Raw genomic sequence first — 17,973 nt, forward strand, 5'->3', positions numbered from 1 at the left:
CAGATCTCTTAAGAGAAATGAATGGAAATCTGTGAAAGAAGAAGTTTTATTCAATTATCTGAAATACTGTGTGTGAAGAGACTTTTCTCACACTGAGAGAATATGTAATAATATTCTCAGTGCTTATCTAATCAGATTGTAATAAACCTTTTTATATTGAGATGAACACATCTGAATGAGCTATCAGAGATGCTCTTTTACAGATAGGGAAGAACAGCAAGCTGCACTTAGTAATGTACAATAATAGAAAACTATCAGATACTAAGCTCAATTACTCAGTATATGAAAAGAAATTACTAGTGATTAAACACACACTGATATTATGAGATAGATATATTGGTAATAAGTATATAATAACAGTGATTATGAATCATGAAAGTCTCATCTATCTATAATTAATAATAAAACCTTTCAAATACTTAGCATGTTGAATCTTGAAGTTTCAAGTGTATAATTTTCATATCAAATACTGAAAGAGATTGAATACTGTAATATCTGATGCAATCAGTTACAGATCTGATTTCATGAGTGAGAATTCTATAAATCAGATATAAGAGAAGTTTGTATTAAACACACTGAGAGAGTATAAGAAATCAGAATGAGTGAATACAATAATCTCTTACTTAAAGAATGATAAGATATCAGATAATAAGTGTCTTATAAAAGTAGTAGAAGAAATGCTTCTGAACTTCCAGCTAGAGAAATTGAAAAATAATATTGTACTTTATCATAATCTAGAATATATAAAAGCTCTCTATCTAGAATATTCATTTAAATATGACTTGATGACTTGTATATATAAGGAATTCAGTCACTTAGAAAGTTCTGAACTCATGAGTGTACTTGAATGAAGAGTATACTAGTCAAGCATGACTGAGAATATTCAGATATACACTCATAAGTGTCTGAATTATCAGATTGTGAAAGAATCTAAGAAAGAATTAGAATATAAGAAAATATATCATCAGATGAAGTGTATAATACAATTATTTAAATAATGAGAGATGAATCTTATAGACATATTACTGTGAATATTAAATAGAAATTGATGAATAATCACTGCTATTGATTATATTACTGACTGATCAGTTATAAAAGCAGTTTCAGAGACAATAGAGAAGATAGTAGTGAAGTTTCTATATAATAAGATCTATATCAACTATGAAATACTGTATGAGATTCTAACTGATAATGATGTGAATCTTGTAGAAGAAGTAATGAGGCATTTCTTAGATCAGTTACAGATAAGCTATTGTAGAATAATATTATATCACTCATGAATAAACAGAAAAGTGAAACACTTGAATGAAATCTTGAGTAATATGCTGATGAAATATTTAGTGAGTAAGTCTATGAGATTATGAGATGAATATCTCAGTCAGGCACTATTAGTCATGCGAATTCAGCAGTATGCAGTCTTCAAGTGTTCATCATTCTACCTGTTATATGAATTGCATCCGCGCATCTCAGAGAATGCTTCAGAAAAGATAAGAGAGAGAATAGCAGTTACAGACACAGTAGTAGTAATTACAGATACAATAGTTGCAGACATGAAATCAAGATTGAAAGAGATCAGTCACACATGTGTAAAAGCTAATAAGTTACTTCTGAATTAAACAATTCAATCAAAAAGCATACAAGACTTACTAGTTAAGAAATCAAGTCTCAAGATGAGAATATAAGTTCTTATATATAATAAGAGCTTTGAGAAGTTTCAATCTAGATGATTTAAGTTATATAAAATACTCAAATCACATTCTCTGAGAATATACACATTGAAAGAATCAGAGAGACAGATCTTATATAACTTAATAAATAATTCATAACTTATGAAAGTAAAGATATAAGATCTGAGCAGATTATAATTATCTGCAGCACTATTATTAGTACTAAAAAAGAAGAAGCTTATAATTGAAAAGTCTTATAAAGTAAGAGAAATTATAGATGCTTATGAATCAGATAATCTCACTTATTTCAATCTTTTCATAATTATAAGAAAAGAATGAAAAGAAATGAAGAAATCAGATAAATATCACACTTTAATAGATGATGAAACTGTAGCTGATTGTATGATAATATACTGCAGATAGTGAGTACAACATGATAAAGAGCAGTCTCAAAGTGACAGACTTATATATGAATCAGATTACAGAAGAAAAAGAAATTCAGAGTTGAATTCAACTGTTTATATCAGTTCAATTATAAAGATAATAGAGAATGAACTATCTGAAATATTCACAGATGTATAAGATTAAGTTATCTCAATCTCTGAGAATACTCAGAGATCAGATAAAATTAGTTTCAATAAGCTATTTACTGTAGTGATCTGAGTGAGTAAAGAGAGATAGTATAATATATAAGATAGAATTATAAAAGATGAAAGCTGCTGAACCTAGTCACTGAATACTGTACTATATAGAGATTATGTAAGAGTAGTGACTAGCAGATAAAGAAAAAGTGTAAGAAAAGAAAAGAGATAATGAATTGATTATCAACTGTAAGAGTTAGCTGTAAAAGATAAATGTTATTATACATACTTCATTCATTTTCATACATTATATATTAATCTATTTTCAATATCATATCATCTGAAAAACATCAAAAATAAAGAAAATCTCAAAACTCAAGATCTGTAAGAAATTTGAGAACTGTAAGTTACTCTTATAACAATAGTATACATGTCTTCAATTTCTCTGTCACTTTGTGTATAATATTAATATCATTTATTACAAGATTGGCTGAAATGCTAATATAGAAATGTGTATATATATAAGTAGAAAAGTTAAAGAAGAGCACAGAATCTGCAGAATTAGAAGTCAGAACAGAGAAAGTAGAAATGAAAGAAATAAAAGAAGAAGAAAATACAGAACTGAATAAATAATAACAGAAGTTATCTAAGACTGAATACTTATAATCTGATATACACACAATCTTCTCTGCAGAGAAGAAAGAGAAAGTGATAAGAGAAGTTTAAAAGTAAGAGAGAGTAGTCTCAGCAGTGTTATCATCTTCAATTAAAATGATCTCTGATATCAGAGTAACTAAGAACTATTATTAGTATATAAAAACTGTAAAATCAGAGATGAGAACAGTTACTGAATGAATACTCACTGATTTTAGAGTTATATATATAATTACAACATGTATAAGACTTCTCAGAAAGAGAGAGAGAGATATAGAAAAATACAGAAAGTAGAATACAGTGTGTGAACAGCTCATTCTTATAATAATATTTTAAATAAGATATATAAGCCTCACATTTATGAGTGTAAAAGAGTATGATATTTATATTCTTATTTCTGAAAATACAGATATCTTTCATCTGTATTATAAAGTCAGATAATAGATGTTAAAGAATAGACTGATACAGATCTATCATTCTGAAGAAATTTATTAAAGTGAATATTCTCATAATATTGAACTTTACAGTTATGAAAAGTTTCTTAATATCTATAAATGTTATAACTTTATACACAGTAAAACTCATAATGATTTTCTCTAAGAACAGAAAAATCAGTGTTAGAAAGAAAAGATGAAAAAGAAAAAGACTTATAATTTTAATACTATTAAGAGAGAAAGTGATTCTCTGATATGAATAAATAATTATCTTATTATAAATATTTAAAATGAATATAATAATCAGTGTTCACAACTGAGCTTTAGATAGTTATATTATATACAGTCTTTATATAATAAATTATTCTGAGAGTTGATAAGAAGAACAGAAGTATATATATTAAGAATTATAGTTCATTAAGTCTATACAATATCTTCTTGAAATGAGAAGAGCTGATAATGAAAGCAGAGACAGTAAAATCAGAAGTAGCAGAAGTAAGAGTTATGAGAACAGAGATAGCAGAAGCAGAAGAATCGGACATAGAGACAGATGTAGAACATTGAAGAAGAGTAGTAGAGAAAGAAACAGAGAGAGTAGAGAGAGATATAAAAGACTCAGTTATATATAACACAGACAATTTCTTCATTATTATGTTCTTCAAGTTCTTGATCAATGATTTAACATTGAGTTCACTATTATCAGTGAATACAGATCTGTCAACATGTAAAGATTCTATGTGAAAAAAAAAAAAAAAAAACATATCAGCATCTGTGTTTATATAAAATTGTATCAGAAAACATAATCAGAAGCTCGCTGAGAAGAAAAAACAGTCAAGAGTGTATAAGAAGATGAAGAAGATATGTTATTCATGATAATATATTCTGATAATTGTTAGAAGATAAACAAGTTCTGATCATATTTCATAACATATTACACTTACTACTAATAAACTGTCTGATATGAGCACTATAATAATACTTATTGTGAGAATGAGAGCTCATTGCCAGAAATGTGTATAATGTGATAGATAGACAGATAGAAAGAGTTGAACAGAAGAAAGAAGTAGAAATCTTAAATGAGATGATAGCATTTGATAATGATAATAATGAAGAAGATAATTGAAGAATGAGAAAAGTTAGTGAATAAGTGATGTAATATAGTAAAAGTTTCTTTATGAGAATGTACATGAGATACTAGCTGAATCAGAAATAGGCCACAGAATTATGAATGCTAGTGACACGCTAATCCACATGAAGCTAAGGCGGATGTCATAGTCATGTGAGCATGACTGAATCTGATGAGGGAGGATGTGGTTCAGAAGAACGTATGACCGTTGAATAATAATGCGGCCACTTTCAAACTTGCTTATGAATGTAAAGAGAGGGTCATAGCAGCCACAATTAATTTAGCGTATAATATATAAGAAGCCGGTGTACACCTGTAATCATACGCTGACTCAAGCAATCTTTGAATCATATTATGAGCACTCTCTGAACAAGAATCTGTCAAGTTCTCAAGATTATATATCATTTATTAACTATCTATCACTCTGAGACTAATGATACATCAGAACAGATAATTCAGACTGTAAATAATTATCTTTATAAGTTCTGCAATTACTTATAAGATAATTGACATAATCTTCTTCTACATACAGAGATTGCTATTAATGATTGAGATACTGTCTTAATAGATGTAAGTCTGTTCTTTCTTATACACAGTTAATATATGAAAGTGTTAAATCTTCTAGAGATTACACAGTTTACACTGAACTCTCACAGTCTGATTCAGATCACTGATAACATAGTAATCAAGCTCTGAGACATCTGTGACTGAGTAGAAGTCTTTCTAATAAGCACTCAACAAGATTAAAAGAACTGAATTAATATTCACTGAGATCTCACTGAGTAATATAAGATAGAAGATCTGATATGATTGAATCTTAAAAATATACAGATCACATACTCATCTCATACACTGAATTACTTTTATACAAAGTATAAAGTTATAGAAGTTCTAGACAGTTATAACTATTATCTTAATATATTATTACAGATTTATAATATCTTTCATACAAGGTTACTCTGCTGTGCTATCACTGATCTGTTTTCTTCTCAACTAACTTTTAACTGACAGTTATCAGAGATCATAGAAGAAGATAACAAACTTGAATGAGAGATTGAAGATATTCTTGATAAGAGACTCTGCAGCTGCAGTTAATAATATCTTGTGAAATGAGTTAACTATAATTGACTGATCTGAACTCAGAGCTCTGTGTTATTCAAGACAGCAGCTCTTGACTGATGAGAACTATATGCTCATAACTCTATATCACTTCTGAAAAGAAGAGACTAATGTAATGAGCTGCGTCTGATCAATTATATAGACTATTTCATTACACTTCACAGATTCTACTGAAAGCTCTGATTCTCAGTCACTGATTCTCAGCTGAAAAACTCATGAAATTTCTATTATTTCACTCTGAAGCTTCACTGTGTATGCATATAAATATTCACTTTAATTACTGATTTCTGCACTTTCTCTTTCTTTCCTTCTCTAACATTTTTCACTTTTGTATTATAAGACCTATATATTATACTGATCTATTTAGTGTAGATCTCTTACACTATCTTATAATTTATATAGTTATAACTGTGAAGAATTCACTGATTTCACTACATCAGAAAATCTTTTTATTTATCTTGAATTCTGTAAATATATTTCTGACAGTGTATTAAACACTTGTTTCTAGTTAATAGAAATGATTTTGTATTTAAAATAGCTGTAAATCATTCAGTGATAGCCTGTGCAGAAAGTATTCATTCCGAAAATAATATATAAGTGAAATTTGCCAGATGTATCAATTGCACTCAGAGATGAAATATGAAAGTATTTATATTCATTTCATAACAATGTGCAAAGATGAATTAACAACATATATAAGAAGAATAACTTATTATCTTCTTTTTCTTTCTTTCTTTCTTTCTTCTTCTTATAATTATATTATAACATGAATATTGATTTTTTCAGTTCACTCAGCTCTTTTTATCTTCAGCAAGATTAGTATTCTATCAGTTGTAATAGAAAGCTTTGAGTATTAAAAGTTCTAATATCAAGATATCTAATGTATATAGTATATTAAGAATGTCAGTAATTCATTCTTTTATTTAATAGCACTAGTAACAGTAATAATAGTAGTAGTAATAGTAGTAACAGTAATAACAGCAGTAGTAATAGTAGCAGTAGTAATAACAGTAACAGCAGTAGCAGTAACAGCAGTAATAGCAGTAACAGTAGCAACAGTAGTAACAGTAGTAACAGCAGTAATAATAGTAATAACAACAATAATAACAATAATAATAATAGTATTAAAATAACTGAAGACACTTTTAAGTGTATATATATAGCAGCAGTAAAAGTATAAGAGAAAGAGATAGTTAGCAGACTGAATACTCTTATTAAATCTAGTAAGTCAATGATATACAAGTACTATATCTTATATATTTTTCCCTGTTATATTGAATCTGTTTGTGATAAAGTTGAAGAAAGTACCAAGTCATATTCAAACTACAACTATGAAAAGAAACATTGTGTGATATTTACTAATAAATTCAAAAATAAAAATAAAAATCCGATATGAATTCATGAGTTTTATCTTATCATTCTAACAGGTATAAAGAAATCAGTTAAGTCAGTCATATTAAAGATAGTAAAGAATTTATTTAAGTGAATTAAGAAAGTAAAGATACATCAGCAGAAAACAGAAAATTAAAAAATCAAGAGTATAACTATTATATTAAAAGTCTTAAATATATCTCTTAATCTCACTCAAAAAGTTAAACTTGAAATTGAAAAGATTAAGTTGAATATTAAAAGAGTTAAATTGAAGATTGAAAAGAAGAAAATTACTATAAAGAAGAAAATCATTATTGAAAAGATAAAATTAAATATTAAAAATATAAATCTTGCTATTTAGTAGAAGATCTTGAGATTGATTAATAATTATTATAAAAGTTAAAAAGTAGTAATAAAGAATCTCACAAACTTAATTAACAGTATTAAAGAGAAAGTATAGCATATTTTCATTAAAATATATAAATTAATAAATTAATTTAAAATAATTATTAAACTTCTTAGTAATACAGTTAATCAGAGTAGCAGTGATAAGAAATCTGTTAATAGTGATAATTTTCTTTCTTTCTCTACAACTCTTACTAATCTCTCTATTACTACTATTAATTCTTTCTCTCTCTTCTTCTCTAATTTTTTAATCTTAATGAGAGTAAGGAGCCTACGCTGAATAGATCAGTATGATATTGATAGATCTTATATAATAAAGAGAAAAATGTTAGAGAAGGAAAAGAAAGAGAAAGTACAAGAATCATTGATCAAAGTGAATATTTATACATGTATATAATAGTATACATGGTGAGGCTTCACAGCAGAAGAATCTATACATGTTTATAACAGTGAAGAATCAGCGATTGACAATGACTGAGAATCAGAGTGTATGCATTTATAGCAGCTGAGAATTGATGAATGAGAATGATCAAGAATTGAAGTGTATACATTTGAGAATGAAGCAGTTGAAATCTGTGAAGTGTAACAGAATAGTCTATATAATTGATTGAGTACAGCTCATCACATTAGCTCTCTTCTTTCAGAAGCAGTTCTCATCAGTTAAGAACTGCTGTTTCAGATAACACAGAACTCAGAGTTCAGATCAGTTAATTATAGCTGACTCATTTCATAAGATATTATCAGCTGCAGCTGCAGAGTCTATTATTAAGAATATTCTCAATCTCTCACTCAAGCTCATTATCTTCACTTATAATTGTGGTTCGGAAGAACGTACGACCGTCGGATAATAACGCGGCCGCTTCCGAACTACTAGCGTACGAATGTAAAGGGGGCCCTAGCAGCCACTAATTAATTTAGCGTATGAGATTCAATATATAAGAAGCCGGCGTACGCCTGTAATCATACACTGGCTTAAGCAACCTTTGAATCACATCTGATAGCATGTCTAAAAATCAATGAGAAGCGCAGGCTTCTTCAGAGCATGATAATTCTGTCTACAAAGCAATTCATAGTTATCATGCCAGTGTGATTCTAGAATGTCTCAAAAGATAGCATACAAAGAACAGTGAGTGAAAGAGCATTCAATTGATACTGCTTCACTTGTTAAGAGAAAACTTCACACTCAGGTGAATGCCATGTATGCAAACAGATGAGATGTGAGAAAAGAAATGAGAGTGATGAATCAGATTCAAAGAAGACTGCTCTTCACTCAAAGAAATAAAAGAGAGAAATGATCATCACTGAAGTTGTATAATGATAACAGAAATTATATAACAATATAATAATATAATGATAGACATTGTACAATCAATAAGAAAATCACTGAAATGAATATCTTCTCTAGCTGATACAAATAACATCCTTCTCTGCTATCTGAACTGAAAGATATGCAGAACCTCTCAGAGAGTTTACTCAAAGCAGTAAGAAAAACAGCTGAGACTGCTGAATCAGAATCAAAGCTCTGTACATGTATGAGAATTCTAAATGAGATTGAGGCCTTGTGTACATAGTAGCAGGCTGAGGTGAAAGTTAAACAATAATTGATATTCACTGCAGATCAAGCATTCACTATAAAGAGCTTTACTGATGCAATCATCATCATTAATAAGAATAGAGAAAATCAGATCTTAGATCTGCAGCAGAAGATTGAACATTTACATAGATAGATGACTACACTGAATCTGAAGATCTTATCACAATCATTCACAATCTCTTCAGAAGTATACACATCATCAGAGACTGCTGTGCAGAATGAGAATCTGAGAATGAGATATATCAAGTCAGAAGATCTGCTGAAGTTATCAAGCTTTAATAATGACTGAAAAAATAATGCTGTAATCAGCTGACTAAGTCAGATGTAATCATATTATCAGATTGAATATGAACTCACAGACAGACAGTTAACAGAATTTCAACAAGTCTTAAGATCTGTCACATTTCTACACAGAAAAGTGAAGTCATTATGAATAACTGATAAAAAGATAAATCTCATAGACCTGAAGTGATATTTATTCTTATAAATATGAAATGAGTTTTTCAAGTGAATCTTGCACAACTTTGAGAAAGTGAATGTGTGAGATAAGTATTATAAATACTTCACTGAGTGTAGATAAGTGAGTGATCTTACATTATACTTCACACACTTCAGCTTACACTATCTCATATTGAATGAAGAGCTTTCAACATCTTTCTGTTTACAGATCTTCATTCATGATCTTACATCTGAGTTGAGAGTGAAATAGAAATGCTTAATCTCACAGTCAGACACAGTGAAGAAAGCATATAATATCCTCATTATACAGGAATAAGCAAGTCAATTGTGACAGAAAATACTGTAATTGAGTATGTCTCAGCAGAGAACAGATAATCAGACTTCTATGACACAAGTTACACACTCAGATGTAATGAATCTAGATCTGAATACTATTATTAAAGCACTGAATCTCTCAAAAAAGAGATTCTCTGAGTGAAAACCTTGATATCACAAGTATTAAGCTTGTTTCAACTGTGAATGTCAAAATCATAATGTAAAAGATTGCACTCAGCATGCACAGTCAAAAAACTAACAGAATCAGTGAGCTTGAAGACACTCACTGATATTCTATGAAAAGTCTTCAAAGTGAAAGAGATGTCTGTGTTAGATGATTCTCTGAATTCTGTGAATGCAAAGAAGAAGCAGGCTTCTGAATAGAGTGCAGATGAGAATGATAAAGTGAATACTTATCTCAATGTCTTAAGACCTGAAATGTTAATGTATAGAGAATACTTGAGTAAGAATTGAGAGATAATTGCAAAAGTGTTAGCAGACACAGAAGCTTTTACACAATATATTAATAATTATATAATCTGAAGATGAAAAGAGATCTGCTGAGTGAAGAATCTCTGATACATAAGATTATCTGATAACTGATATTTAATATTACCTGCAAGAGTAAGAGTTTCCTTGCACTTTGAAGAATGATCTTGCTATATTTGAGTGTGAGAGCTGCAGAACATGAAATACAATCTTATTCTCAGACTCAATTGATTTCAAAGATTCAATCTGCAGATTCAATGATGTACATGTCATATGCAGTTGACTGATAGGAAGAAAATGATTCATACAATCCTATCAACTGATATGAGAAGGACATTTCACGCCTCTGATATAGAAGGATTAAATCTGCTTACACATCAACAAGTAAAGAGAACAATTTGCAAGATCTTATCTGAAAGCATTCTGTATGTTATACAGGACCCAGAAGTGGAGGAAACCAAGATAAAAGATATACAGAAGGATAAGTGTATGAAGAAGCTTCTGAAGAAGCATGGAAAGATCTTCTGAACAGATCTTTTATCAGAATTGCTGCTGGAACAAGGATTCATACATGAGATTGACACAGAGAATGCAAAACCAGTCAATCAGAATGCATACTCTCTGTCACAAACACATCTTGAAGAACAGAAGTGTCAGATCACAGACCTTCTAGAACATAGTCTCATACAATTCTCATCAAGCATGTGAGACTTTTCAGTCCTATTCATGAAAAAGGCAGATAAAGAGTGATGAATGTGTATCAATTATCAAGCACTTAATAAGCTTATAATCAAGAATGAATATTCACTGTCACAGATTTAATAACAGTTGAATATGATCAGAAACACCTGATATCTATCAAAGATCAATCTTCTCTCAGAATACTGGCAGATCTGTGTAGATGAACTGTCAGTTCTGTGAACTGCATTTAATATACAATAAGAGAAGTTTGAATTCTTAGTAATATTATTCAGTCTGACAAATACATCTGTCATCTTTCAAATAATGATGAATATAATTCTTTATAAACAGAATGAAACCTCATGACTCATATATCTCAATGACATTCTAGTCTTTTCAAACTCATACAATAAATATCTGAAGCATCTCAATGAAGTGCTTACAACTCTGACAGAGTATAAGCTCTACATTAAATCAATCAAGTGTGTGTTTGAAATGAAAGAGTTGAAGTTTGTGAGACATGTAGTGAGTGATGACTGTATACATCTCATTTCAGAGAAATTGAATGTTATAGTGAATTAACTACAGCTGAGAAATATACATCATGTATAACAGTTTCTTGAATTGATCTCATACTACTGCAGGTTTATCAAGGATTTCACATGAATATCTGCATTACTCTCAGATCTCTTAAGAGAAATAGATGCAAATCTGTGAAAGAAGAAGTTTCATTCAATCATCTGAAATGCTGCATGTGAAGAGACTTTTCTCACACTGAGAAAATGTGTAATAACATTCTCAGTGCTTATTCAATCAGATTGTAATAAACCTTTCTATATCAAGACAGATGCATTCAAATGAGCTATTGAAGACACTCTTCTACAGATAAGCAAGAATGACAAGCTGCACTCAGTGATATATAATGATAGAAAACTATCAGACACTGAGCTCAATTACTCAGTGTATGAAAAGAAATTGCTAGTGATCAAGCATATGCTGATATTGTGAGATAGATATATTGATAACAGGTATATAACAACAGTGATCACAGATCATGAAAGTCTTATCTATCTATAATTAATAATAAAATCTTTCAAACACTTAGTACATTGAATCTCAGAGTTTCAAGTGTACAATCTTTATATCAAATACTGAAAGAGATCAGACACAGTGATATCTGATGCAATCAGTCACAGACCTGATTTCATGAATGAGAGTTCTATGAATCAGGTATAAGAAACATTCATGTTAAACATGCTGAGAGAATACAAGGAATCAGAATGAGTGAACATCATGATCTCTCACTTGAAGAATGACAAGATGTCAGATGATAAGTGTTTTATAAGAGTAGTAGAAGAGATGCTTTCAAACTTCAAGCTGAGAAAATTAGGAAATAAAAACAACATTGTGCTTTACTGTGATCTAGAATATACAGAAGCTCTCTATCTAGAATCTTTATTTAGACATGACTTAGTGGCTCATATGCACAAGGAATTCAGTCACTTAGAAAGCTCTGAACTCATGAGTGTACTGAAATCAAGAGCATACTGATCAAGCATGGCTGAGAATATTCAGATGTATGCTCACAAGTGCCTGAATTATCAGGTTGTGAAAGAATCTAAGAAAGGATTAGAATGTGAGAAAGTGCAACATCAGATGAAGTGTACAATATAACTGTTTAAATGATGAAGAGTGGATCTCATAGACATATTACTGTGAATATTAAATGAAAATTAATGAATAATCACTGCTATTGATTACACTACTGACTGACCAGTTGTGAAAGCAGTTTCAGAGATGACAGAGAAGATGATGACAAAGTTTCTACATAATGAGATCTATATCAACTATGAAATGCTGCATGAGATTCTAACTGATAATAGTGTGAACCTTGTAGAAGAAGCAGTGAGACATTTCATGAGCCAGTTACAGACAAGACATTGTAGAATAATGTCATATCATCTGTGAATGAACAGGAAGATGAAACACTTGAATGAAATCTTGAGCAACATGCTGATAAAATATCTAGTGAGTAAGCCTATGAGACTATGAGATGAATATCTCGGGCAGGCACTATTGATCATGCGGATTCAACAGCATGCAGTCTTCAAGCATTCATCATTCTACCTGTTGTATGAATTGCATCCACACATCCCAGAGAATGCTTTGAAAAAGATGAAGGAGGAAACAACAGTCACAGATACAGAATCAAGATTGAAAGAGATCAGTCATGCACACACAAAAGCTAACAAGTTACTCCTGAACTGAGCAATTCAATCAAAAAGAATATGAGACTCACTTGTTAAGGAATTGAGTCTCAAGATAGAAATGTAAGTTCTCATATACAATGAGAGTTCTGAGAAGTTCCAATCTAGATGATTTAAGTCATATAAAATACTTAAATCACATTCTCTGAGAATGTACACATTGAAAGAATCAGAGGAACAGATCTTACACAACTTAATCAATAATTCATAACTTGTAAAAGCAAAGATGCAAGACTTAAGTGAATTATGATTATTCACAGCACTATCATCAGTATTGAAAAAGAAGAAACTTATAATTGAAAAGTCTCACAAAGTAAGAGAAATCATAGATGCTTACAAATCAGATGATCTCACTTATTTCAATCTTTTCATGATTATAAGGAAAGAATGAGAAGAAATGAAGAAATCAGATGAATATCACACTTCAATAAGTAATAAGACTGTAGCTGGTCATATAATAATGTGCTGCAGACAGCAGATATAACACAGTAAAGAGCAGTCTCAAAGCAGCAGACTTGTATGTGAATCAGATCACAGAAGGAAAAGAAATTCAGAGTTGAATTCAACTGTTTATACCAGTTCAATTGTGAAGATCACAGAGAACAAACTATCTGAAACATCTGCAGATGTGTGAGACTAAGTCATCTTGACCTCTGAGAATGCTCAGAGATTAGATGAGATTAGTTTTGATAGACTGTTCACTGTAGTGATCTGAGCAGGTGAAGAGAGACAGTATAATGCACAAGGCAGAATTACAAAAGATGAAAGCTGTCAAACCTAGTCACTGAATGCTGTATCATATAGAGGTCATGTAAGAGTAGTGACTAGCAGACAAAGAAAAAGTGTAAGAAAAGAAATAATGAATTGATCATCAACTGTAAGAGTCAGCTGCAAAAGACAAATGTTATTATACACACTTCATTCATTTTCATATGTCACATGTTTAATCTATTTCCAATGTCATGTCACCTGAAAAACATTAAAAACAAAAATCTCAAAACTCAAGATCTGCAAGGGATTCAAGGGCTGTAAGCCACTCTCATAATAATATTATACATATCTTCAATTCCTCTACTGCTCTGCATACAACATTAATATCATTTATCACAAGATTGACTGAAATGCCAATATAGAAATGTGCATGCGTACACATAGAGAAATTGAAGAAGAGTGTGAGACCTGCAGAACCAGAAGTCAGGACAGAGAGAGTGAAGACAGAAGAAATAGAAGAAGAAGATGCAAGATCAGATAAATAACAGAAGTCACCTGAGACTAAACACTTATAACTCAGTATGCACATGACCTTCTCTGCAGAGAAGGGAGAAGAAGTAACAGAAGAAGCTTGAGAGCAGAAGAGAGTAGTCTCAGTGATATTATCATCTTCAATTAAAATGACCTCTGGCACCAGAGTAACTAAGAACTATTGTTAGCATACAAAACTGCAAAAACAGGGGTAACAATTATTGAATGAACATCCACTGTTCTTAGAGTTGTACACACAATTACAACATGCACAAGACTCCTCAGAAAGAGAGAGAGGAACACAGAGAAATGCAGAAAGCAGAATACAGTATGCAAACAGCTCATTCTCACAACAACATCTCAGACAAGGCATATAAGTCTCACACTTATGAGTGTAAAAGAGTATGATATCTGCATTCTTATTTCTGAAAACACAGATATCTTTCACCTGCATCATGAAGTCAGACAACAGATGTCAGAGAATAGACTGATATGAATTAATCATTCTGAAGAAATTCATCAGAGTAAATGTCTTCACAATGTTGAACTTTACAGTTGTAAAAAGTTTCTTGATATCTGTGAATGTCATGACTTTATACACAGTAAAACTCATAACAATTTTCCCTAAGAACAGAAAAATCAGTGTCAGAAAGATAAAGATGAAAAAAGAAAAAGACTTATAATCTAGATACTGTTAAGAGAGAAGATGATTCTCTGAAATGAACAGACAATTGTCTCATCACAAATATTTAAAACAAATATAATAATCAGTGTTCACAACTGAGCTTCAGATAGTTATATCATATACAGTCTTCATACAATAAATCATTCTGAGAGTCAGTAAGAAGAATGAAAGTGTATACACTGAAAGACATGATTCATTAAGTCTACACAACATCTTCTTGAAACAGGGAGAGCTGATAATGAAGGCAGAGATGACAAAACCAGAGATCACAGAAACAGAGATAGCAGGAGTGAGAGAACCAGACACAGAAGCAGATGTAGAAGATTGAAGAGAAGTAGCAGAGAAAGAAACAGAGAGAACAGAGAGAAATGCAGAAGACTCAGTCACATATAATATAAGTAATTCCTTCATTATCACATTCTTCAAGTTCTCAATCAATGATTCAATATTGAGTTCACTATCATTGATAGATGCAGATCTGTCAATATGTGAAGATTCTACATAAATAAAAACAAACATATCAGCATCTGTGTTCATGTAAAATCATGCCAGAAAATATGATCAGAAACCCGCTGAGAAGAGAAAATAGTCAAGAGTGTATGAGAAGGTGAAGAGAGTGTATGAGAAGATGAAGAAGATGTGTCATCATTCATGATAATACATTATTCTGGCAGTCATTAGAAGATAAACAAGTCCTGATCACATTTCACAACATATTACACTTACTGCTAATGAACTGCTCAGTATGAGCACTACAATGATGCTTATTATGAGAACAGAGAGTCATTGCCAGAAATGCATACAATATGATAGATGAACAGATGGAAAGAGTTGAACAGAAGAAGGAATAGAAATCTTGAATGAAATGATGATGTTCAATGATGATGATGATGAAGATGATGATTGAAGAATGAGAAAAGTTAGTGAAGAAGTGATGTAATATAGTGAAAAGTTTCTTTGTGAGAATGTATGCAGAATGCTAGCCAAATTAGAGATAGGTCACACAATTGTGAGATGCTAGTGGTGAGTTAATCTGCATGAAGCTAGGGCATACAACAGAGTCACATGGGCGTGACCGAATCTGATGGGAGAGAATGTGGTTTGGAAGAACATATGACCATCAGATAATAACGCGGCCGCTTCCGAACTACTAGTGTATGAATGTAAAGAGGGCCCTAGCAGCCACTAATTAATTTAGTGTACAAGATTCAATATATAAGAAGCCGGCATACGCCTGTAATCGTACGCTGGCTTAAGCAACCTTTGAATCACATAATGCCTGATAACTGCCAGTTGAAAGTCAGTTGAGAAGAGAATGAGTCAGTGATAGTGTAGTGAAACAAGCTTGTATGAAAGATATTATGAATTTCTGATAATATGTTAAGACAGTAGTTATAACTATCTAGAACTTCTATCACTTTATACTTGATGTAATAATAATTCAGTGTATAAGATGAATATATGATCTGTATATTCTTAAGATTCAATTATATCAAGTCTTCTATCTTATATTATTCAGCAGAACCCTAGTGAACATTAGTTTAATTCTCTTGATCTTGTTTTATAGTTACTATGAAGATCTCTGTTCAGTCACAGATATCTCAGAGCTTCATTACTATATTATCAGTGATCTAAATCAAACTATGAGAATTCAGTATGAACTGTGTAATCTCTAGAAGATTTAACACTTTTATATAATAACTATGTATAAGAAAGAACAGGCTTATATCTGTTAAAACAGTATCTTGTTCATTAATAGTAATCTCTGTGTGTAGAAGCAGATTATATCAATCATCTTATAAGTAATTACAGAACTTATAGAGATAATTCTTTACAGTCTGAATTATCTGTTCTACTACATCATCAGTCTCAGAATAATAGACAGTTGATAGACAGTATATAATCTTGAGAACTTGACAGATTCTTATTTAGAGAGTACTTATAAATTAACAGCTCTGATCTGATACTATGAATCTCAGTAATTTATACATTCAATAAAACAGACTCTGTAGAAAAGCTTTAATCACTTATTCAGTATTTATCTTATTATATGATTTTAATATTACATTCTTACTTAATCAGTCTATAATGATCAGAATCTTTCTATAATTCTTACTCTTAGAGAGATTAACAGTGAAGTCAATTATCACATCTCATCAGATTCTATGAGAGATATTAAGTGATTTCAGTAGATCTTTTCTACAGTTCTTTTATAAGATGATAGAAGAATAATGATTACACTTTCAAATGAAACATCTGATGCTGTTTAATATCTCAGATCAGTAGAACTCTTGAGAGATTATTCAGTACAATTATTCATAATCTGAGTGACTGATTATATACAAATCATGCATCTCTTACATTATCTGAGTGTGTAAGAATTCAGAGTGAGAGTCTTAACATTATTCATGAAACTGCAGAGTATTATTGTCATCAATTGAGCATTCTGAGATGTCAATTCTTATACATAGTTCTGAGGAGAATCAGAGTGCTTCTTAACATACTGCTTCAGTGAGTGCTTGAAGAAGTTCATCAGTTTAAGCTGTTACATGTCATAATTTCTTCAGTATAGGTTCAGGAGAAGTTGAGATATCAATATCAGTATCAGTGTCAGTGTCAGTGACAGTTCAGAGAGAAGATGTTCTAATTAAAAAAGTATGTATAGTGTCATGAGCTGTTTGATCTTGATCAACTAATATCTTCAGATTCAAGAGCTAGTGCTCTCAGTTCATTCAGTGAGTATCTATTGCATCAGATAATATATCTTACTCTCATTATAAGAGACTATCTGTCATTGAGTTCTGACTGTCAGAATGATAGTGTATTATAAAATGAAAGCATCTTAAGAACTCACATCATTATATCTGTTATTCAGTGAGTTTAC

The sequence above is a fragment of the Blastomyces dermatitidis genome, assembly GCF_000003525.1.
Source record: "Blastomyces dermatitidis ER-3 genomic scaffold supercont1.6, whole genome shotgun sequence".
NCBI classification, from domain to species: Eukaryota; Fungi; Ascomycota; class Eurotiomycetes; order Onygenales; family Ajellomycetaceae; genus Blastomyces; species Blastomyces dermatitidis.